Source organism: Acinonyx jubatus, chromosome C2 (assembly GCF_027475565.1).
Source record: "Acinonyx jubatus isolate Ajub_Pintada_27869175 chromosome C2, VMU_Ajub_asm_v1.0, whole genome shotgun sequence".
Lineage (NCBI taxonomy): Eukaryota > Metazoa > Chordata > Mammalia > Carnivora > Felidae > Acinonyx > Acinonyx jubatus.
The window spans coordinates 177195-201732 of NC_069384.1; the positions used below are offsets into that span (position 1 = coordinate 177195).

Genomic DNA, 24538 nt, shown 5'->3' on the forward strand with positions numbered 1-24538 from the left:
GGGTGGCTTAGTCAGTTGGCAACTGACTCTTGATTTCTGCTGGGGTAATGATCTCGTGGTGGTGGGACTGAGCCCTGTGTAAGGCTACGTGCTGAATGTGGAGCCTGCTTGGGATTCTTTCTTTCTCTCTCTCTCTCTCTCTCTCTCTCTCTCCACCCCCACCCCCCCCCCCCCGGCCCCCGTTCATGGTGTGTGTGTGTGTGTGTGTGTGTGTGTGTGTCTTTCTCTTCCCCAAAATAAATAAATAAACATTTCAAAAAGACATTAGAAAATCTGCATAGTTCCATATTTGTTAAAGGAATTGATTTTATCACTTAACACCTTCTCACAAAGAAGCCCAGATGGCTTCACTAGTAAATGTTTCCAAACATATTAGCAGAATATGATATCAGTGTTAAACATTTTCTTCCAGAAAATAAAGAAAAGTGCAATACTTCCTAACTGGTTCAATGAGGCCAGCATAACTCTGCTATAAATCAATCCAGTGAAAGATAAAATTTCATATCATGACCAAGTGTGGTTTACTCTAGGAATGAAAGCTTGTTTAAAATTTAAAAATCAAAATTATTTCCACATTTCAGGTTATAGGATGAAAAACATAGGTGCAGAAAAAAACATTTCATAAAACTTGACACCCACTAAATTCACAAAACTAGAAATAAAAAGGAATATCTTAATCTTAGTCATCTGTTAAAAACAGATAACATAGCAAAATAGTGCGTGCTTTTCTCCTGGATTCAGGAAGAAAAGAAGGATGTCCTCTATCATTTCTATTCAACAGTGGAAGGGTGATCTTACCCCAATGCAAGAAGGCAAAAGGAAGACGATGTGTAAAGACTCAAAGGAAAAAGTAAAACTCAATTCACAGATGGCATGATTGTGTATGCAGATAATCCAAAATAATCTATAAATAACGCATTATAATTAATAAGTGAATATCCTAGGCTGGAGATGAAGGCCCAATATAGTAGCAATCAACAGAAATTGCAATCTAAAAATTCCATGTACAATAGTACCAAGTAACATCAAATGTCATCTGTCTTTCAGTAACTGACAACTGGACAAACACAGGATGTAGATCTAAACACAATCACACCAATGATTTAATTAACCATCATAATTAATACACCAAACAACTACAGAATATACTTTATTAAGATCACATGGAATGTTAACCAAGATAGACAAGATGCTTGCTGACCCATAAAATAAGTCGCAATAAATTGGAAAGATTGAAATCTTAGCGTATATTCTCTGACCGTAATGAAATACAATTAGAAATCTAGCAAAGTTCCAAATATTTGGAAATTAAGCAGCATATATCTAAATAATCCATGGGTCAAAGGAAGAAACCAGAGAGTTTTAAAAAATTGAGTGGTAATGATTTAAAAAAAAATTTTTTTTTAATGGAGCACGTGGGTGGCTCAGTCAGTTAAGTGCCCGACTTTAACGATCATGATCTCGTGAGTTCGAGTCCTACATCCAGCTCTCTGCTGACAGCTAGGAGCCTGGAGCCTGCTTCGGATTCTGTGTCTCCCTCTCTCTGCCTCTCCCCTGCTCGCGCTCTCTCTCAAAAATAAATAAACATTAAAAAAATTTTTTTTTCATTGAGTGATAATGAAAATGTACTGCTGTGGTTTGAAAGTCTGTGTCCCCCAAATTCTTACATTAACTAACCCCCATCGGGATGGTGTTCAGAAGTGGGGCCTGGGGAAGGAGATTAGATCATTGGAGCAGAGCCTTCAAAAATGGGATCAGTGCCTTTATAAAAGACTACCCCAGAGAGCTCCTTGCCCCTTCCACCATGCAAGGACACATGGGGAAAAACCGCCTTCTGTGGCCCAGGAAACCCTCACCAGACACTGAATTTGCATGATCTGGGATTTCCCAGCCTCTAAAACTGTGAGAAACAAATGTTTATTGTTTGTAAGCCACACAGTTTATGGTATCCTTGTTATTACTATCCAAATGGACTAACATGTACATTAATATTTGGGGGATGCCGATAAAGCAGAGCTTAGAAAGAAATTGATGCTTTCAGTGCTTACACTAGAATGGAAGAAAATTTAAAAGCAGTGATCTAAATTTCCAATTTAAGGGGCACCTGGGTGGCTCAGTCAGTTGGATGTCCGATTTCAGCTCAGGTAATGATCTCATGGTTTGTGAGTTCAAGCCCCACGTCAGGCTCTGTGCTGACAGCTCAGAGCCTGGAGCCTGCTTTGGATTCTGTGTTTCCCTCTCTCTCTGCCCCTCCCCTGCTTGCACTCTCTCTCAAAAATAAGCATTAGAAAAAAATTTTTTAAATAAAAAATAAAAAAATAAAATTCCAATTTAAGAAACTAAAATTAAAAAAGAAAAGAAAAGAAAATTAAAAACAAACTAAGTCAAAGAAAGAAAATATATTAACTAAATAAATGTTAAGTTAAACAAACAAGTCCGTGAACTAGGAAATAACAGAAAAAATTAACAAAGACAGAAGTTGGTTCTTTAAAAAAAATTAATAGAATTGATCAATTTTTAGTAAGAATTATCAAGAGAAAAAAAGAAAAAAAAACTATCAATATTAGAAATAAAAAGGGGGACCTCTTCCCAGGTCACACCAATATTAGAAAGATAAATAGGGTGGGCCCCTGGCTGGCTCAGTCAGTAGAGTAGGCAACTCTTGATCTCAGGTTGTGAGTTGGAGGCCCACATTGGGTGCAGAGATTACTTAAAATAAAATCTTCAAAAAAAAAAAAAAAATGGGGGGCGCCTGGCTGGCTCAGTTAGAGGAATATGCAACTCTTGATCTTGGGGTCATGAATTCGAGCCCCATGTTGGGCATAGAGATTACTTAAAAAAATAAAGAAAACATTTTTAAAAAGATAAATTAGAAGACCATGACCAACTTTATGCAAACACATTTGATAATTTGTATGAAATGGACAAATTCCTTTAAAGGCATTACCTTTATCAAAACTGACACAAAAGAAAATGAAAAATATATATAATAAATGAATTTGTTAAAAACCTTCCCACAAAGAAAATGTCAAACGCAAATTGTTTCATTGCTGAATTCTATTAAATGTGTAAAAAGATGTAACACCAGCATTTAACAAAATTTTAAGAAAACGGGATGGACACTTTCCATTTGTTTTATGAGGGAAACTTAACTCTGATACAAGCACCTGACAAATAAAAGAAAATTACAGACTGATATCTCTCATAAAAATAGACACAAAAATCCTTAACACAATCTTAGAAAATCAAACCCAATGATAAGTGGAGGGGCTGATACATTATTAAGGTGGACTGGAGTTTACCCTAGTAGTGCCAAATTGGACTATAACACTTGCAAATCAATGCAATTTACAATCTCAACAGAATAAAGGAGAGGAAACATATGATCATTCAACCCTTTAAAAAATTTTTAAAGGATTTGACAAAACTCAATACCCAATCATGATGTTTTTAAACATCAGCGACACAGGCAGGCTAGATCCAAGGACCCAGAGGAGGGAGTCCAGCAGAGGGACTTAGGCTTCCTGCAGGACAGAAATCAAATGTGAGCCGGAAAGTGAAGGAGTGAAAACAGACTTTACTGAACAGTGTGAGTGACAGAGAAGAGGAGATGGAGTGTCTGGGAGACTCAGAAAGAAGAAGGAGTCTCATCGTCACCGGGGGCTAGGGGCTTATATTGGAAAGGGGTCTAGGGTACGTAGGTGTTCCTTCAGGAATACGGGGTAGGGTCCCATCAAAGGCAAGTGTCAGGTGAATGATAGATGTTATTCCATGAATCACCAAAGGTAGGGGGTATTGATGTCAGTGTCAGCCAAGGTTTGTTCAAAGTTAATGTCCCAGAACATGTTTGAGATCTGGCTCTTCTTAGATATTATCAGGTGTTCAGGGCCTAGGACAAGACTCAGAAAAATTAACTTTTTTGCTTCCCCCTTCAAGTGGGAACAAAGCTTCTTTGGCTTCTTCAAAGGCAAAATATGGGACATGAGTAAATGGGACCTGGCAGAAAAATGGCAGAGATGGAGCCTTTCTACAATGGAGTTCCTCAGCTTCCCTACTGATGAGTCAGCAAAAGTAGAACATCTTTATCTCTAAAAAGGCATCTTTTAGAAACCCTAACACAAAAATCATACTTAGTGATGTTATACTGAAAATCCTCATTAGAAACAAGCAAATGTATCCACTGTCACTACTTCAGTTCAGCATTTTATAGGAAATCCTGACCAGCACAATAAGGCAAGTAAAGCAATAAATAAATTAAAGGAATAGCTATTAGAACGAAAGAGAAAATTGTGTGTATTCACAGATAATTAGATTGCTCACATAGAATGGCCTAAGGAATCACAAAACTACTAGAATAAATAAGTGAATTTAGCAAGATAGGAGGATAAAGATCTGCATAGAGAAATATGTGTATTTTTATTTGCTAGGAACAAAACATTGAAAATGAACTTTTTTAAAACCCACGTATAACAGCACTGTAGTGTGAGCTCCTGACAATTACCTTTTTCAAGCATCATGTAAGTGCCTAACGTTAAGCTTCTGAGTGCCAAGGTCTCCACTTCACAGACATCCATCTCCAATAAATACATCGCCAGCTACACACCAGATGAAAAGCCACAACACCCTGCCCATGAAGTTCCCTCTTTTAGAAAGCACCAGCTGACCTGACTTTTTGACCTCTTGCTTTTCCTTTCCTGAAATTCAATTCCTGCTCTTATGTTTAAAATTCACCAGACCTCTAAAACCCTAGGCTACCGGACTTGACCTCAATAAAGGCAGAACCCCAGGCCCATATTCTCCCCTCTTCCTCCTGCCCCCCCACCAGAACCTCACCGTGGGGCGCTGGATGGTTACCCTCCAGGAACTGTGAGTAACACATTTTCAAAATTCCCTGAAGGTGGTTGCAGCTGGGCATCTTGCAGTCATAATAGCAAGGGCGGATCCAGCCACGTTGGCTGCACCTGGGGGAGTCTGTGGGAGTTTGTGCAAACAGTGGGGTGGGGGGGGAGTCTGTGGACAAACAGGGTGGGGGGTGCGGTGAGTGTCCCCAGGCATTTCAAGTCGATAGCGTCCCCAAGGATAGGCTGAGAGCAATGCACAACAAGCATCAACTTAAATGCTTAGGAGTAAATTTTTATTGAAAAAAATTTTTAATGTTTATTTATAAATTTAAAGAGCAATGCAAAGGACCTAGAATAGCAAAACAATCTTAGAACAGTATTGTAAGATATACACCTTCTGACTTCAAGAATTATTATAAAGATACAGTAATCAAGGCAGTGTGGTATTGGCAAAATGATAGGCAAAGAGATCAATGGGACAGAAAAGAAAATCCAGAAATAGACACTTTTATAGTCATTGATTTCGAATAAAAGTGCCCAAGCACTTTTCACGAGAAAAGTCTTTTTGGAAGATGTGCTGCAGGAACTGGCTATTTGTTTAGAAACGATGACCCTAGATGCCTACCTGCCACTACACAGACGCTTATTTGGGATGGATCATAGACCCAAATATAAAAGCTAAAACTTTAAACTTAGAGGTAGCAAAGTTTCCTTAGATGTAAAAAGCACTAACAATAAAATTAAAAAATGGGAAATTAGACCAGGGGTCAGGAAACATTTTTTGGTAAAGGGCCAGGTAGTAAATATTTTAAGCCCTGCAGCCAGGGTCAGTCAGACTGCTAGACGAGGCCTTTGCAGCAGTATTAAGAGAGCTACGGGCAGTATGTTAATGAATGGGCGCAGCTCTAAGCCCAACAAGGAGCCTGAACTCGCAACCCCCAGACCAAGCGTCGCATGCTCCTCCAGCTGAACCAGCCAGGCGCACCCTCCCCCCGCTTTATTTTGGGTGCAGCTGTGTTTTAATAAAACTTTTATTTACAAATCCATTTGCCGACCACAGTATCAGACTATCAAAATTTTAAACTTTGCTCATCAAAAGACACAATTAAGAGAACGAATAAGTAAACCATAGACTGGAAGAAAGTGTTTGCAAAACATCTGCATATCAGGGGCACCTGAGGGGCTCAGTCCATTGAACATTATTAGGTCAGGATCTCATAGCTCTAACTGTGGTTAGAGCTGAACCTGCTTTGGATTCTCTGTCCCCCCTCTTCTCTCTGCCCCTCCACACTTGTGCTCTGGCTCTCAAAGATAAATAAAACATTTTAAATTTGCATATCAAAAGAATTGTATACTGAATATATAAGACCCCTAAAACTCAGAAACTAATTAAATAAATAGAAATGGGCAAATGATTGAATAGACACTTCGTGAGAGAAATTTTACAAATAGTCAATAAGTACATTTTAAAAAAGTCCCTCTACAGTTTTAATCATTGGAGAAATAAATATTAAAATCCCAGTGCGATACCTTTACACAGAACAGCTAAAATTAAAAACACTGATCCAAATGTTGGCATGGATGTGGAGAAACCAGAATTATCATACGTTGCGGAGGAAGTAAAATATTACAGCCACTATGGGAAAATGGCCGTTTCTTACAAAGCTCAGCATACTACACAAGTCCACTCTGGCTGCCATAATTAAATACCACAGGCTGGTTGGCTAAACAATAGACATTTATTTTGACAGAGTTCTGGAGACTGGAGGTCCATGATCAAGATGCCAGCAAATTCAGTTTCCGGTGTCTCTTCCTGGCTTGTGGATGACTGCTTTTTCAGGGTCTCGAATAACAGAAAGAGAGGTCTAGTATCTCTTCCTCTTCTTATAAAGGACACCAGTCCTATTGGAGTGGGGCCTCACCCTTATGTCCTCATCACCCTCATTACCTCCCTATTAGCCCTGTCTCCAAATAGTCACATTGGGGGTTGGAGCTTTAATATATGAGTAATGAGTGGTTACAATTCATAACACATATGCGTACCCGGTGGCTCAGAAAAAGAACCCCAGGGCATTGTCCAAGAGAAATGAAAACATACATCCCCAAAATGCCTTGTCCAAGAATGTTCATAGCAACTTTATCTACAATAGCAAAAAAAGTTGGTACCGTTACAAATGCCAGTCAACAGGAGGATGCATATACACAGTGTAGCATATTCATACAATGGAACACACCTCAGGAAATTTATGTTGGCAAAAGCACTGCCAGCTTGGACTAAAAGGGACTGAGCTAGTTCAAAATGAAATAAGACTGGCTGTGAAACCCGTACAGCCACTCTGGAAAACAATGTGGCAGTTCCTCAAAAAATTAAAAATAGGTCTACCCTATGACCTAGCAATAGCACTGCTAGGAACTTACCCAAGGGATACAGGAGTGCTGATGCAGAGGGGTACGTGTACCCCAATGTTTATAGCAGCACTTTCAACAATAGCCAAATTATGGAAAGAGCCTAAATGTCCACCAACTGACGAATGGATAAAGAAGATGTGGTTTATATATACAATGGAATACTACGTGGCAATGAGAAAGAATGAAATATGGCCATTTGCAGTAACATGGACGGAACTGGAGGGTATTATGCTGAGTGAAATAAGTCAGTCAGAGAAAGACAGATATCATATGTTTTCACTCATATGTGGATCCTGAGAAACTTAACAGAAGACCATGGGAGAGGGGAAGGGGGAAGAAAAAAGAGTTACAGAGAGGGAGGGAGACAAACCATAAAAGACTCTTAAATACTGAGAACAAACTGAGAGTTGGTGGGGGGTGGGGGAGAAAGGAAAATGGGTGATGGGCATTGAGCACTGGGTGTTGTATGGAAACTGATTTGACAATAAATTATATTTTAAAGAAAGAAAGAAAGAATGCTGCCTGTGGGGACCCCAACTTTCTACGGGCAATTATCATTCTGAGAAAGCCAGTCAGCAGCAAACATGGGCCATTCCTTATGGAAAAGGAAGGACACCTGATGGGGCAGAGGCCAGCACCCTGAAAACAGTGGACTGCGACGCCACTCCCAAAGAGTGCTGGAGAACACGGCGTTTGTGAGCCACTTACAAGGAGCAGAGCCTATCTACCTCCCTGGACCTGGGGACCCAGGAACACCACCCTGCAGGATTTCAGGATTTCCCTGAACCAGTGATGAGTATGTGCTTTGTACATACCCCTGTTTGGATGGGAGCATCCATTGTGTCTTCCTCCCGGAGTATCACCAGCGTGTGCTGTGTGTGTGTGTGTGTGTGTGTGTGTGTGTGTGTGCGCGCGCGCGCGCACGCAAGGAGGCACAAATGACTTGTTCTCTTTGTGCACAAACCTTGGGAATAAGAAATGAACCCAGCGACCCTCAGCTACCTCTGGACCTGATTTAAATCATGAGATCCTGAATTGTAAGCCTAATGCCATAATTGGAGGAGGCTTTGGGGGTTCCTGAGATAGCATGAGCAATGCTTTGTGGTGAGGGATGTAAATATTTCGTGGCCAGAGAGCTAAGTGTGGCCAAAATGGCCTTAAGACTCTGCAATTTTTCCCAGCATGAGGTAGGCCCATAAATCTTGGGCTGGTCTTGTGATGTGCCTGTAGAAGTAGCAAAAGTAATCTCAACATGCCATTCAGTTTCCATTGTCACACTCCTGACTGAGTCGCTCACACACACACACCACCATACACACACTTAACACCAAGCCTCCTCCACAAACAGAGCCACCTAGATGCCCAATGGTAACTATAGACAAAACAGTGAGGCCAGCTGAGGCCAGCATTAGAAATGGCTGGAAGAATAAATCCCAAACGGCAAATGCACAGAGTCACGAGCTAAATAAATAATTGTTGTTCTAGAACAAATGTTGGGACAGTCTGGTATGCAGCAAACACTAACTGATACATCCAGGAATGCTGATCAAAAACACAAGGTGGTGTCAGCACACCCCCATCAGAATGGTTAAATTTTAAAAGACCAAAAATACTTAGTGTTGGTGAATATCTTGAGCAATCGGTGTTCTCATATGTTGCTGGGGGTGGGGAGGTCAACAGGTATAATTGTGCCAGAAAACTATTTGACAGTTTCTCATAAAGATAAACATACACCCATCCCGTAATCCAACAATCCCACTCACAGGCATGTATCCATCCAAAGACAAGCATGAGAAAGTTTCAGAGTAAAGGCAGTGGGCACGAAGGAGTCTCCTGGGATGCTGGAATGCTCCACATCTTTAAAAGGATAAAATTGGTGTAGTATACTATGAAATTTACACAATATAAAGCACACCTCAATTGAAATTAATCTTTACAATGTCTTTAAAAAGACTTGTGTCCTCTACTATTTGTAAATAGTTTGTGGTTAGATGGTGAGCTGTGGTGACTTTTTAAATGGCTCTGAAATCTTTGACACCGTTCCCAACAAGAAACAGGCCCCGTGTTTCCTCTCCTTGAATCTGGGTGGGCCTGTATCTGCTTTAACCAGTAGAATACAGGGCGAGTAGTGACTTCCAAGGTGAGCTCATAAGAGGCCACGTGGCTTCCTTTGGTTCTCCTGGAACTCTGACTCTCAGGGCACCCCTCTCAGTGTCACTAGAAGAGCCCAGGCCACTTGAGGACAGCACACCTAGTGCTCTAGACAGCAGTCCCAGCTGAGACCAGCCTTCAGGTGGTCTCTTACCTGGTGCAGACATGTGACTGAGGAGGCCTCCAGGTGATCCCACCCCCATCATTTGAGCCATCCCAGCTGTTTGGTCTTCCCAGAGGAGACCCCATGCATTTCGGAGCCAGGCTGAGCCGTGCCCCTGTGCCCTGTGCCCTGACCCCTTGCACCCAGTAAGACCAAGACAGCAGTTGAGGTTTTCGTGTTGTCAGCTGGAACAGAACTGAGTACTTTGAAGCGGGATGCTGCTAGGAGCTGTGGCGGAGCTCGGGGACAGGCCACAGAGAGAAGCTGGAAGGGCCCTGTGGACTGCGTCAGTGTGAGGCGGGCAGGCTTGAAGAGGCCGTCAGCCAGTCCCCAACAAAAGCAAGGAACTGTGACTGGAAGCCAAAGGAAAAGCCTCTTGCTACCAGGTGGTGGGAAGTCTGGCACCACGGCTACCGTGTGGAGGGCGTAGAAAAGGCTCATCAACTTGTGGGGTCAGTTAAGGAGGTTTCCAGGCAGTGTTATGAGGGTCCCGAGGTACCTTGCAGCTGCCCATAATAAGAAATGGTTAGAGAGAGGGCAGCCAAAGAAGAAATGATTCTGTGCTCACACAGACCTTCCAGGAACTGTGAAGGAGTCAGGAGCGGCTGGGCTCAGAATGAAGCTATGCTTCACCCCCATCCGTCCCAACAGAAGGTTCTCAAAGAAGAGAGCTCAGGGCAAAGACAGAATCTGTGGCACTGTTGGGAAAATGTGGTCTCAGAGTGACAGTGAGGCAGGCTGGGACAGTAAAGCCCTCTGAAAAAGTTCAATTGGCATCTGAAAGACCCATTCGGATGAGCCAAGGACTTCTGTGGACCTTACGCATGCACCTCTCGGACCCTCTCACTTAACAGCCTTCCGGGAACCTAAGGGCGTTGGGTCACAACAGTCTTGCAGGCCCCGACTAGCAAGGGGCCCATTTCAAAGAGGTTCTGGGCGTGGGTTGTGTCTCATGGAGTGAACGTCAGAGAAGACCCAGTTATTGGGAAATTGTACTCACGACGTCAACACCAGCTTGGACTAAAACCACCAGAGATAGCACAAAATGGAAAGAGGCATTTGGCCCCCTGTGCCGTGGCAGGCCTGCAGCAGACTAAGAAAACTACTCCGCTGCAAACACGGGCTACTTTGTGTGGACAAGGAACGATGACTTAGAGGGTGGAATCAAGACCCCAGAATGCAAAGTTGGAAACCATGGAGAATCTTTCCCAGGGACGCTACCAGCCCCTAGTCAAGGAACTGGCGCACTGAGCTGCAGTGGATTTCAGAACTGCTATGGATGGAGCCTGCTCTACATCCCACAACCCCCCTTTCGAGTAGGAGTGTCTTATTACGGCCATCCTAGCCCTGTCCCGGCACCGGTGAGGGGATGGAGTCAGGTCACTTGTCTCAAAATGAGCGAGAAACACACTGAAGAAGCCGTTCCCGAGGCATCCCACTCATCTGCACATGGGCCTGTTGTAGGTGGTGAGATCCTGGAGATCTAGCCCCCACAATGGGATGAGGCCTTGGGAGTCCTGGGGAGTTTATTTTGCATGTGCATGGGGTATGGCCATAGAGCAGGCTGTATTTTCCAGTGTTGGCCCCAGCAATTTCTCCCTTCCCACATGATCCTCTCCAATGTGACCCTGCCACCTCTCCAAGAGGTGAAGTCTAAACCCCTCCCCAGATTCTGGCTTGGCTTCCACCTGCCTGCAACCAACAGAATGTGACAAAAGTGACCCACGTGACTTTGGAGATTAGGTCAAAAAAGTCCATGCAACTTTCACCTGGTTCTCTTGGGGTGCTTCCTTTGGGGAAAGGCAGACCCCGTGTGAGAAGCCGACAACCCTTAAACCACCTTGCTGGAGAGGCCACATGTCGGCACTCAAGTTGGCAGTCCCAACTCAGCCCAGCCTTCCAGTAGTCTTTGTCAAGGCACCAGGCATGTGAGTGAGGCCACCGTGGGCCCTCCAGGCCAACTCAAGTGCCAGTTGAATACCAGCAAGGACCTCAGCGGACACCACCTGGGGCAAAAGAAGAGCCCTGCCAAGGCCAGCCCAAACCCTGACCTATAGAACTTGTAGGATCTAATAAAATATGGGGATTTTCAGCCACTAGGTTTTGGGGTAGCTTGTCTTGCAGCAATAGTAACTGGAATATTCTGTCCTGTAAGAAAGTATCCTTCCTACATGTGTGATCCAGAAGGATGTAATTCACTGATGATGGAGTTCTGGCCACTTCTTAATAAAGCCTGTGGCTGGGGCACCTGGGTGGCTCAGTCAATTGGGCATCTGACTCTTGATTTGGGCTCAGGTCTTGATCTCGGGGTCATGGGATCCAGCCCTGCATCAAGCTCCACACTGAGCATGGAGCCTGCTTAGGATTCTCGCCCTCTCTCCCTCTGCCCCTCTCCCTCTCTCCCCTGCTCTCATTCTCTCTCTCTCTCTCTCTCTCTCTCTCTCTCTGGAAATAAACAAACAAAGCTTTTGGCTACTGAGAGCACAAACAACACAATAGTTTTTAAATGATGGAATTATGATTGATTTTTATTTATAAGGAATCTGACGAAAGTTTGGTAGCTCAGATATGCATACAAAACTCTTCCTACAGTATTGCTTCTAGAAATGCTCTTAGGAAAATAAAGACTAAAGACTGAAGAATCACATATAGGCCCATCTTCCTTTCACTTTTATTCATATGTTCCCCCAAAGACTTACTTTAAAAAGAGATACTGAATTTGCAAAAAGAAATACCTACCTCCAAAATATTATAGAGAAAATATTTCTCTTTTGCTTCTCTGAAGAGGGGGGCGTTTCCATATGCTGTCATGCATGAAGGCAGCACTTCAATGTGGTCATGGCTTGGACTCTGAAGACAGACCAGGGGTCAAATCCTGGCTTTCACTCTTGTCAGTGATGTAACCTGGGTAAACTATTTCCCTTCTGTGAGCCTCCGTTTCCTGAGGATGAAGAAAGTTTGTGGCCTGGACAGGCTGAGAATTCTGAGAACGCCTGCTGGCTTCTTCCCCCTTCTCAAGGGTTTCTTCACATGTGCGCCCACCTCAGGTCTCCTTGTCGTGTGGGCGCTGCAGTAACTCCTGTTACTGGGGCCACTCTCTTTAAACTGAGGGTGGGTCTCTGCCTCAAACAATCCTGCTGCGGCCAGGGACAAGCCCTAGGCTACGCTTTTCAGACCACCATATGAGGGGCCCCGACCACCTCCAGAACCCAAACCCCACACTGCTACCCAGTTCCCGGGGCCACCAGAGCACATCCAAGTCTGAGACCTGCTGAGTGCTCTGCCCAGTGAGAGAACACCAGGCACGCAATTCACCATGTGGGGGCGGGGGGGGGGGGGGCTGGATGCTTGTCACTCCAGGAGGGAGTTTGCCTGAGAGAGTCACCAAGAGCCCCTTCAGCCGCCTTGTGGCTGCAGGACCGTCTTGGCCCAACATGGCTCTCAGGTTCCTCATCCTCCTTTTAGTTTCCAGGAAGCAACAAGGGCAGCAGGTCGCCTGGAGGGGCTCGTACCCATGTACCCACGTACCCACGTGCACTCTGCCCGGCTGAGCGCTGGGATTTGCATTTTAGAAACTACGCTAGCAACTAACACTGCCCTTGTCTGCCTCTGCTTCCCATGGTCCTAGTTGGCCTCTGGCTCGGAAAAGGGAGGAAGCAAGCCTGCAGTTCAGACAGACAGACGACCCCAGGCCTTCTGGAGGCCACAGCCTTTCCAGGGACCCCCAAGGCTGCACCCAGAGCATACTGCAAGAGCCCTCCTCAAGAAATCTTTAAAAAAGTTTCAACATATTAAGAATTCATCACTTGAGCTAGTGATATAAAAATATTACATAAGACACATTTAAAAGTCTAAGAAGAGGGGTGCCACGGTGACTCAATCGGTTAAGCATCCGACTTGGCTCAGGTCATGATCTTGCAGTCCGTGAGCTCGAGCCCCTGCACTGGGCTCTGTGCTGACAGCTCAGATTTCTGTGTCTCCCTCTCTTTCTGCCCCTTCCCCACCCACGCTCTGTCTCTGTCTCTCAAAAATAAATAAACATTAAAAACATTTTTTAAAAAAAGTCTAAGAAGAGATCATTTTAGATGTTAACAAATTTAATATCAACTTATTCAATTTTATTATTTTAGGTCCTTAATTTCCAAAAATAGTTTATCCTTCCTATGATTTCATCCACATATTCTTTACATTTTTATTTATATTATCATTCATTTGAACTATTAGATAATAAGTATACCTCTGGATATATTTCAGTTATATGAAAACTTTTAAAACAGTGCTGACTCTTTACAACATCTTTAACTTAAAGTTTGTTTTTAAAAAGCAAAGGGGGGGGGTGCCTGGGTGGCTCTGTCGGTTAAGCGTCCGACCGGCTCAGGTCACAATCTCGCAGTTTGTGAGTTTGAGCCCCGCGTCGGGCTCTGGGCTGATGGCTCAGAGCCTGGAGCCTGCTTCCGACTCTGTGTCTCCCTCTCTCTCTGCCCCTCCCCCGTTCATGCTCTGTCTCTCTCTGTCTCAAAAATAAACATTAAAATAAATAAATAAATAAATAAATAAATAAATAAATAAATAAAAATAGAATAAAAAGCAAAGAGGGATGCCTGAATGGCTCAGTTAGTTAAGCATCCGACTCTTGTTTTCAGCTCAGGTCATGATCTCATGGTTCACGGCATCGAGCCCCAACTCATCAGAGCCTGCTTGGGATTCTCTCTCTCCCTCTCTCTCTCTGCCCCTTCCTTGCTTGTGTGTGCACACGTGCACATGAGCATGCATTCCCTCTGTCTCTCAAAAATAAAGACTTAAAAAATACAGATAAATAAAAAACAAAGAATATTATTGTCCTACAATAGAAAACCACCAGAAGTTAGGCTTCTCGATTTACACGTCTGTATCTTTCATCTTGCCCATTTTGTTCTTCACTGAAATCGCTAAGTAAGCCAACTCATGCCCACCTGCATGGGTATTCTTGCTGGAGACAGTTCAACCCCACAGCGGCATTTTCATACCGAGGTGTGTGAGTCCTCATCAGTTAGCTCGTTTTATCAACTGAGGAGGGTTTTGTTGATCAGTTGGCTTCATGTGGTTGAGTACTGCGTGCCTGTTCTGGGCCCACAAGGGCACAAAGCCGTAAAAATGTTGATGCTTACAGACAAGTTAAATTAAAAACTGTTCCCATTAGCAAAATACAAATAGGCTAAGACAGTGATTTTTTTTTTTTACAAACTTTAAACCTGACATGGGTTTATGGCAAATTTCCAAGAGTCCTTAAAAGTTATAAAAAGTATAATCAGATAATAACCTGTAGCAGAGTTCTGCTGAGGGAAAAACAGTCAAGTTCTCTTTCGATGCCTTTGCCTGAGTCAGTTCAACACCTTCTCCCTCCTCACAGAGATGAGACCTCATTCCCGGGCAACGAACGACCTCACACACACACAGCAAGGCTGAGGACCGGGCGGGGTGGGGGATGGGGGGCTTTGTGTGGGGCACGCTCGCTATGCTCCAGCCTCCAGCTCCTTCTCAAAAAAAAAAAAAAAAAAAAAGAAGAAAAGAAAGAAAAAAAAGTTGAAAAACAAAAACAAAAACAAAAGCCCTGTTGTTTTGAGCTGGGTCCTAACGTTGCCATGGATCCAAAGCCAACCCCGAGCGCCAGAGTGGATGCCAGCGCTGCTCACGCTGGGCCTGCCCTTCTGGAAGGGAGCACTGGTTTTGGAATGACTGGTTAGAAACCAAATGGATTCATGGAATTTGATGTGGTATAAAAATAATAAAATGTGATACCCATGAAATACGGATACTCCATCACAATTTGCCAAACTGGGGACCTCCTGGACTCTAAGTATTCAAAATTAGCCAATGAGTTCCTTCTGCATTTTTAGACCCTAATCTGTTGGCTCAGAAAGAAATCTCTGTCCCTCCACCCTTTTGCATCAGGAGCTTTCCACGGACAAGGACAGTAACTTTTGTGATAAATTCAGCACAGTAGGTTCTCTGCACGGCACATACATGTGCACAGGCATTTGTGTGATGCGTGTACAAAATCCCACTTACCCAGCAGCCGTGCTCTCAGGGGTGCGTCTTGCCCCCTCTTTCACTGAGGCAGAGGAAGGTTAGATCTTGCTCAAGGTTCTCCACAGAGGTAGGACTCAAACCGAGGGAGCTCCACGACAAGGCCCCCACCATCGCCCCATGGCCTCCTGCTGGCTGGTAGCAGTGATCTTCAGACCAGGAAAGGCAATTCATTCTCATCACCTTGACACTTGCATTTACGACCACAGAAGCCTTTTGTCCCTTCTCCCACGTCCCTTTAGAACACAGGCGTCCTATTCTCCCTACGGACATGGGTCACTGTAACGGACCTCGTGAGCAGCTTGGTGGTGGATGGCACTGTCCTTTGTACCAGAGAACAATGTCTCTGTCCAAGGCCTTTCCTCCTTGAAAACTCAAACCAGAATGCCTCTTCCTGCCCCCGGTGCAGACTCAGCTAGGCCCGGGTCTAGGTTCTGAATTAGTTGGTGCTAAGGGTTTGCTGAGTGCACGAAGGGTGGCTGAAGGAAGATGGAGCATCTACGTGATGGGGGAAGACTCTGGCAGAAGCTCTGTGCACCCAAAAGATCCACTAGCCTCTGCGTCCACTCCATCCACTTCCCTCTTGCTGGGAAGCGGACCCCCCTTTCCATGACCACTGACAGAGTGCCCATTCTGGGAACCCTCAGCCAGGGAGCCCTCACCATTAGGTCACACGGGGTGCCTTTGGCATCGAGAGGTGCTGTGGGCACACTAGGGTTGGGCCCCCTTCACCCTTTCCCAATTATCCCCAAAGTTTTGCAGACTGAAACGTTGGGCATTTATCAATAGCGCCATGACCGTGAACCAAGTGGATGGCTGTTGGCTATCGATATGGCAAAGCTAGACAAGTCAATTCAGTTGTTCACAGTGGACACCTGTCTTCCAGGGGTCACACCAGCAGTCCCTTTCAGCCCCTGGAAAACACCCATAGTGATGGTTATCCAAAACATCCAACCCTTTGTTGGTACACTGTCTCCCTAAGCTTTTTTATTATTTGGGCAATAGTACATATTCCTTTTATAGTGGGATATTTATATTTACAATGTCTTATTACCTCATGTGATATTGTGATATAATAAGAAATATATGTTTGGTCTTTGTGCCCCCAGTTCTGAAGCCTTGGAACTCCCTGAGTGATGGGGTGAGGGGGGTATCTTCTGTTGTTCATAACAAGCTCCCTCCAACCACACTCGGGACTATGCTAATAAGGTGGGTGACTCTTTGAGGATGGGGGCTGGACTCTGAAGGAATAGGCCACAGGATCAGCAGGGGGAACTTTTAGCCCCTCTCCCAGCCTCAGGGACGGGAGGGGAGGGGAGGGGAGGGGGGCTGGAGATCGACTCAACCACCAGTAGCCAATGAGTTCATTAATCATCCCTACAAAATGGAACCTTCAACCAAACACAAAAGGATGGGGTTCAGAGAACTTCCAGGCCTGTGAACACATGGAGGTGTGGGGAGGGGGATGCACCCAGAGGGCGGGGAAGCTCTGGGCCCTTCCCACCGCATACCTCGCCCTGTGCACCTCTTCCATTTCTCTGTTCCTGAGTCGTTCTAGCAAAGTACTGAACCCGAGGAGGGGGTCGTGGGAGCCCCCAGTTTATAGGCAGTCAGTCAGAAGTTATGTGTGGTCGTGGGCAGTCTTGTGGGACTGAGCCCCTAACCTGTGATGTCTGTGCGAACCCCAGGCAGATTGTGTGAGAACCGAACCGAACGGTAAGACACGCAGCCGTTGTCAGAGAACCGGTCAATGTAGGGAAAAAAACGTATATGTGGTGTCAGACATGTTCTATCGGTAAAATACAGATCATAGCACATCAGTTGGGGGATTTTATACATTAAAAAACTGGCTACAGGGGCGCCTGGGTGGCGCAGTCGGTTGAGCGTCCGACTTCAGCCAGGTCACCATCTCGCGGTCCGCGAGTTCGAGCCCCGCGTCGGGCTCTGGACTGACGGCTCGGAGCCTGGAGCCTGTTTCCGATTCTGTGTCTCCCTCTCCCTCTGCCCCTCCCCCGTTCATGCTCTGTCTCTCTCTGTCCCAAAAATAAATAAACGTTGAAAAAAAATTTTTTTTTTAATTTACAAAGAAAAACAAAACCTGGCTACTGGTTTCAGGCACACTGCTGTTGTTTTCCTCCATTTTGTCCCTTCCGCTAAGCTTACTCTCTCCATACAATATCTTTAAAATTTTTTATTTTGAAATCATCTTAGCCTGATATAATAGTAAAAAATAAATAAACATTTTAATTTTTATGGTTACCTAGCGCATGGATCTGGGTCCAAGTGGATGTAAAGAATTATGAAAGTACAACAACAAAGTAACTACACAGAGAAATCTCAAGGGCTCCCCAGGGATGAGGGAGAGCAAGCGTCCAAAGGAAGACAGACCGACAAAGACCCTTGCCCAAGGCTGGGCTTGGCTGGCTGCCCAAGCTGGAGCTGGTCCACAGCCCATGGGGCCCCGCGTGTCACTGCCAGCACAAGCATGCAAGGCCCTGGCCACTCTCCGCCCCGGCCTCGTGCCAGCGCTGCAGGGGGCACCCCGAGGAGGGACGAGGCAGGGTCGTCTCCTCGCCACTCCAAATGAGGGCAGGGAGCCACTCAGGCTCAGGGCGCCCTCTGCGAACACAACCCCTGCGTGAGCGCACCCTCATCCCGGCCTATCTGCATCGCAGCTGTGGACTTGGGAGCACAGAACCAACGCGGACATAAGGCTGTGGCTGCTGAGGCGCCCATGAGCAATCTCCGACCCAGAACCGTGGGCCGCCCACCGACATCTCTGAAACAATGACAAGCTATGTCCTTAGCTCACAAGCAGGGTAAAATCACAGCGCTCCCCAGTCCTTGACACACCCCTGCGGAGGACAGGAGAACCCAGGCTGCTGGGTAGGTGCACAGAGGACGCTGGGGTGCAAGCCTGAGCTGTGCAGTGACAGTTCCAAGAAGGTGAGGAGACCTCCAGGGCACAGGCAGGCTGAGGAGGGCCGGGGGACACGCAGAGGGGTGGCGAGCTGCTGTGAGCCCAAGTTCTACAGCGTCCGTGTCAGAGACCCAGGGCAAAGTAACCACCGGGTCCAGGCCAGGCTGCTGAGTCACCGAGGGCTGTCCTCTCTGGACACGGGGCTGGGCACCATCAGATGCTGTAAAGGACACGGAAGCAGGACTGAGACAAAGCAAGACCCGCCCCACAAGGAGCAGGAGGAGAAGCCCCTGCTAAAGCCCTCTCTGCCGAACTCAGCAGGTGCGCAGAGGAGGGCCGGGCCGCGAGCAGCGCACAAACACTGAGGCGGCCAGAGAGGTGGACAATGACGGGCAAGTCCGGCCATTCGTCGACTCAGCATCCATCAGCAGCAACCCACATGCATGGGGACCCCTGGCAACAATTGAGTGCTTCTCTGTTTCTACCTTAAAAGACACAACCGATTCTGTTACTGGTGGTTCTTCTCCAAATGAGAAGGTGCACAGTCCCAGGGCGGTCATTGTGCCCATCTCTGGCTCTATTAATTACCCCCCAAGTTCAGTCAGGGTTCCACTGAAAATTCAGTTACCTAAAGAGTAATGAAATGCTACCCTCCAACAGCTTGTTTGTAAAATAAAAAATGGGAAGGAGAAAGAAGAAAAAGGTTGGTAAATAAACACGTGTGGGTAACAAGCAAACGCTGTGCCAGCTTCTACAGGCCTATTTATGTAACCGGTCACAAGGTCACCATTGACACTCATGGCTTCCTTCTTCAACTACCCATTCCATATGTCCTTGGCCCTCAGCAGGAACCTGTTCTGGATTCCTTATTTTGGTAGGGTGACCCAAACCTTCATCCCTGAAGGGCCCGGGTCCTCAATAGTCCTGCTTTATTTTTATTTTTTGGTTGCTGTAGTTTTCCAGGAATCCCTACTGGTGGTCATGGAAGTACTGAGAGATGTCCCAGCAAATGTCCTGTGTCCCCAGTCCTCCCTGCCTCTACTGTGTAGGTAACCAGACTCTCCTCTCTGACTCTCCCCTCCATGATTGGGATCAATCACTGAGGCTAGTGGATTAACCCTTTTTTTTGCCTGACAGTTTAGAGGCATAAGGAGCCCAAAGTGGCTAGGTGGCAGTCCCAGCTTCTAATTCAGTGGGACCACTGCTATGACCCCTGAGGAAGCACTCCGCTCTGGAGACAGATCTCCAAACCGTCTCAAAGTTGCCAGGACAAGAAACAAAAATTCTGCAAGCAGGTCACGAGGTGCACTAATGAGAGGGACACCTGTACTTCCAACTCTTGATTCCCAGACCTGCACATCCCGGCAATGGGGACACAGCCGCACATAATGGACCCTGATTCCAAGTGTGTGTGGCATCCGATAAGATAGAACCCATCCTTTCAGGATGTTACCTCCCTTAACTGACTCTTCAGGAAGCTGTCTCGCCTTTCACTGTCAGCCACTTCTGAGTTAGTGGACATGGGACAAGACCAGTGAATCTTACGGGCCTGAGCCCATCGCGGCATTTTCCTCGCTGTGGAATCAGTTCCTTGATGATACGCAGTGCTGTCCAGAACGCCATTACAGTAGATAAGGCTTTCGTGACGTCATGGGTTTTGGTGCTGGCAGAAACAATACAGTGGAGGGAAGTCAAATCCATACCCAGAACATACATCTATTCCAGTGAGGACAGGTCTCTGCCCCGTCTGTGATGGAAGAGGCCCAGTGTAACCGGCCACCAGGTGCCTGGCGGCTCACCGCAGGGCTCGGTGTTGGCAGACCAGACACCTGGGGGCGGCAGGAGCTGGGGCAGCTTCGGTGAGGGGGAGTCCGTGTTGTCGAGCACGCGCACGCCTCCACCCCTGCCACGTGGCCACTCTGTTCACGGGCACATGGAGCAAGCCCTGGCATGGCTGGGGCGAGAGCTGGCTGACACACACGGGGCTGATCATTTTCCTTCTGATTATGAGGAGACCCTTCTGCAGCGCACGCCCGTCGGCGGGCATTGGCTGTTCACAGACTGCCCCTCGACAAAGTGGGCACAGACTGCTGTGTGTTCACAGACTGCTCCTCGACAAAGGTCCATCCACACGCCTTCCCCAGGGCCTCCTGTCACCGATTTTCCAATCCTGTTCCTTCCAAGTTGCCGACCAACCAAATCACTAGCAACTGCCCCCAAATGGATACAGATCCACGCTCTGGCCACGGCTCACTCCAGACATAGTGGACAACCACAGGCACGGCTCAAAGTTCTGCCATGAGAGGACTCCTTTACCACTGTCCTTCAGGGTGAGCCTTGAGCGGGGTGCCGCTCTGTATCCATCCAATTCAGGTGGTGCCAGTGTGGCACACGCACGCACCTGTGAGCCAGCACAAGCATCTTCTGTCATAGTCAACAGCTTGTAAAAATACCCCAGGAGGGGCACCTGGGGGGTTCAGTCGGTTAAGCCTCCAACTGTCGATTTCAGCTCGGGTCACGGTCTCACAGTTTCATGAGTTCAAGCCCACGGTCAGTGCAGAACCTGCTTGGGATTCTCCCTCTCTCTCTCTGCCCCTCCCGTGCTCACTGTCTCTGACTCTCTCAAAATAAATAAATAAACTTTAAAAAAAAAGAAAGAAAGAAATACCCCAGGAGTCCACAGACATGGATTGAGAAAAAGGAGCAACAGGACTTGGTGTCCAAGGACTCAGAGCCACCTGCTCATGCCTCCTAGACATTTCCATTCGATAATACGCTCCTGTTACACACACCCAGACTTATGGCGACGTGGATCAGACAGCACTGGAGCTGCATGGTTTCCTGATGTCCCAGGGTTAGGTGTTCAGTCTCCACTGAGGTCTAACAGCAAACCAGAAGCTGTTCTTTTTTTCTTTTTTAAATTTTTTTTAATGTTTGTTTGTTTTTGAGAGAGAAAGAGAGAGAAAGAGAGAGAAAGAAAGAGAGAGAGAGGCAGACTGCAAGTGGGAGAGGGGCAGAGAGAGGGAGACACAGAATCCAAAGCAGGCTCCAGGCTCCGAGCTGTCCGCACAGAGCCTGACGCGGGGCTCGAACTCACAAACCTCAAGATCATGACCTGAGCCGAAGTCCGACGCTCAACCGACTGAACCAGCCAAGTGCCCCTGAGAATATGTTCTCAAAATGGGAATAGCTAGCTGCCAAACAAGACACAGACTTGCTTCAAAATCCTAGAAGGACCCTCCTATCAGCGCTTGTCAGAGGGTCCGTATTGCATCCACATGTGCCAGAGACACTTCAGATATCATCAGATCTGCAGGATCCTCTGAACCAATGGTAACACAGCTTGGCCTGCAGCCTAAACTTGCTCTGGTCCCCACCGGAAATGCCAGCCTCATGGATGGAAGTAGCACACGCACATGTAGTATATGTCATGTCTAAAGCCCCCAAACCTCAACCAAATGTTATGCCTCTTTTCCCAGCAGGTGGTGCCCGGGGGTTCTCCAACACGCTCCAGAGCACTGACACCACCCCTGGAACTTCACTGAGGTGGTGGCCCCTAAAGATTTGGGGGCCTTCTCTCCTCCCGTCCAGTTTGCAGATGTCTTACGAAGGCATCAGACCCAGTCAGCGTCCTGTCTTCAGTAGAGTGGACCAGTGTGCTGCTGGTCAAGGTCTCCGTAGACAATACTCTGGCATTGAGCAGGAGAGCGGATGTATCCCTGAGGCAATGCTGTGAGGGTCTGCCTGCCGCCTGCCAGGTAAAAGCAAACTATTTCTGGTGGGTCTTAACATTGGTTTTGAGAAACAGATGCCCAGTGCCAGGGCCTGTGATGATCTTCTCCAGGAGAGATGTTGCATCTGGCACAGCAGCTGAAGCCACCAGCTGACCACATTTGCGACAGTCCCCATTCTCCCTAATCCATACGCCGTCTGCACAGGCCAAACTGGCAAGTGAAATGGGTTTGTGCTTAGTATCACCACCCCTTCTTACGTCAACTCTTTGAGAACGGCATTCATCTCTGAATTCTCCCAGGGGTGCAGTGTTTCTCAGTTTACTGTCACGATAAGAAGGGGAAGTTCTAGGAATGTTCCCCTAGCTTTGCCTGTCATAATGGTCCTCAGCTGGTATGTAAGAGTGCCAGTGAGGGGATTCTGCCGGTGGCCAACTATGTCTGTTTCCATTATACTTTCAGGTGCACCTCCCGGGCCCACTGTGAGCTGGTCTAGTTAAGACTCTATCACCTGACCACCACAAATTCCGACATGGACTAGTGGGCCATGGTGCCATTTTGTTGCCCCAGGAATTAGGACCAACTCAGAGCCCATATCGCATAACCCGTGGAGAGGTCTAAGTGTTTCCTTTCAGATCTAAATGTTTCCACTATGTGGTCACATTTGCGAGTAGCTGCAGGTCCCTTGGGGAAGGTATAAATGAAGGTTCTTAATGTGTACTGGCCTTCTAATGTGTACAGGGCCTTGTCTCAAGGGAACCTGGCCTCACCTTCAATCAAGAGACTCGGGGTCCAACCCAACTCAAGTCTGGAAACTTGGGAGACAGGCTGCGATTCTCCTCACTGGTGATTCAAGTCAGATTTTGATGACCAGACCTGGAGTTTTTCCTGTCGTGTGGGTTAAGGACTGCTTGAGTAGGCTGTGCATCTGTCTCATTCCCAGGGACACTGTAATCAGACAACCACTGCCAAAGATCTCCATGGACCAAAGCATCCTGACTACTGGTATGCCCCTCTGCCATCACCCCACTGAGATTCAGGAAGCCTGTCCCAAAGGCACCATCTCACATGGTCATCTGTAGGCTATGAAGAGCTTCCTACGTGTTCTACTCAAGAGCATAATTCTCTTTGCTTTAGTGCAGGGCTCTCCTGTGGAATGCAGGGGTAGGGACTGGATGTGCAGGTCACATGTGACTAGACCAGGGGTCCAGTCCAATGAGATGAGACCCCAAGTCGGGGAATTGGGAGAGGGGGCCAGGGTCACCTGGAAGTGTGAAGGCCAAGGAGGAACCGTGGGCCCCAGACAACCTTGTGGATGAGGGCCATGAGCATCCCTCTCCCAGGATGGTTTTAATTTGCCCTAAGTATCTCCTCTGTCAAGAGGTGGTGCTGACAGCTGGTGAGGTCACATGCACCCTCCCCTGTTCTTGTGAAGTCTTGTGTCTGTGAGGTCCTGTGGGTGGGTACAGGGTGCCACCACGGGGGCCCCATAGCACTTGAAAGCCCCTCTCATCCAGAGGGTGGAACCTCTCCCAGCCTGTGAGCCCTGGCACCCCTCTCCCCCAACTCTGCTCCCACAGAGCCTGAAACACAGTAGGCACAAGTCCCACTTGGCTGTCCCAGGAGGCTGTGCCGTGTGTATCCAGAGGGCAGGCCCCTTGCTCAGGCGTCCAGTAGTTGAATGAATAGATTCCAAACTCCTTTTTTCTCTGCAGGAGTGGGCTGAAGCCGTTCTGTGTACACTGAAGGGTGCACACAGGGTGAACCCCTGCCTAGTGCCTGGCACATACCACCCAGTGCCCTTGCTTTACAGAACACACATGCATGTGACCCTTCACCAGGCATCAACCTGTGGGGCAGCCGAGGACATAGGATCAAACCACACCACTCAGAGCCTACCTCATGCAAGTGTGGGTGCAGGCTGGGGGTCTAGGACGGGACAGATCAAGCCCCAAGGCTCGCAGCTCAGCGCTGTTTCCAGGACATACTTCCAGGTGTCGAATAGTCAAGAATTTCCTGGTAAAACAGATGACAACACAACAGCTGTGACCACGGACATCTTGCGTCCTGATCCTTCGAACGTGGCGGCTGTGAGCCTGAGTCAGCAGAAGGGCCCTGATTCTGATTCAGATGTCCTTTGAGGAGTTTGAGGACACGGCTTTCTATGTAATTTGGTTAAAGGAGCGGCTGCCTTTGGGGTTTCCACTTGGAAACAACTCAGGAAGGGTACAGCTGAGGACGGCAGGGTACAGCTGGA

General features: G+C 47.0%; 1 protein-coding gene across 4 annotated transcripts in view; it reads right to left on the reverse strand.

Annotated features, from left to right (window-relative positions):
- PRMT2 (protein arginine methyltransferase 2) overlaps positions 1–24538 on the reverse strand; it is a 71394-nt gene that overhangs the window by 38856 nt on the left and 8000 nt on the right. For 2 of the 4 annotated variants that reach the window (XM_027041327.2, XM_053220399.1), the window contains exon 2: positions 24181–24297. The exons of the other annotated variants lie outside the window; for them this stretch is intronic. The gene's annotated coding sequence lies outside the window, so the exon portion shown is untranslated. The remainder of the gene's footprint in view (positions 1–24180; positions 24298–24538) is intronic. 4 annotated transcript variants of the gene reach the window in all.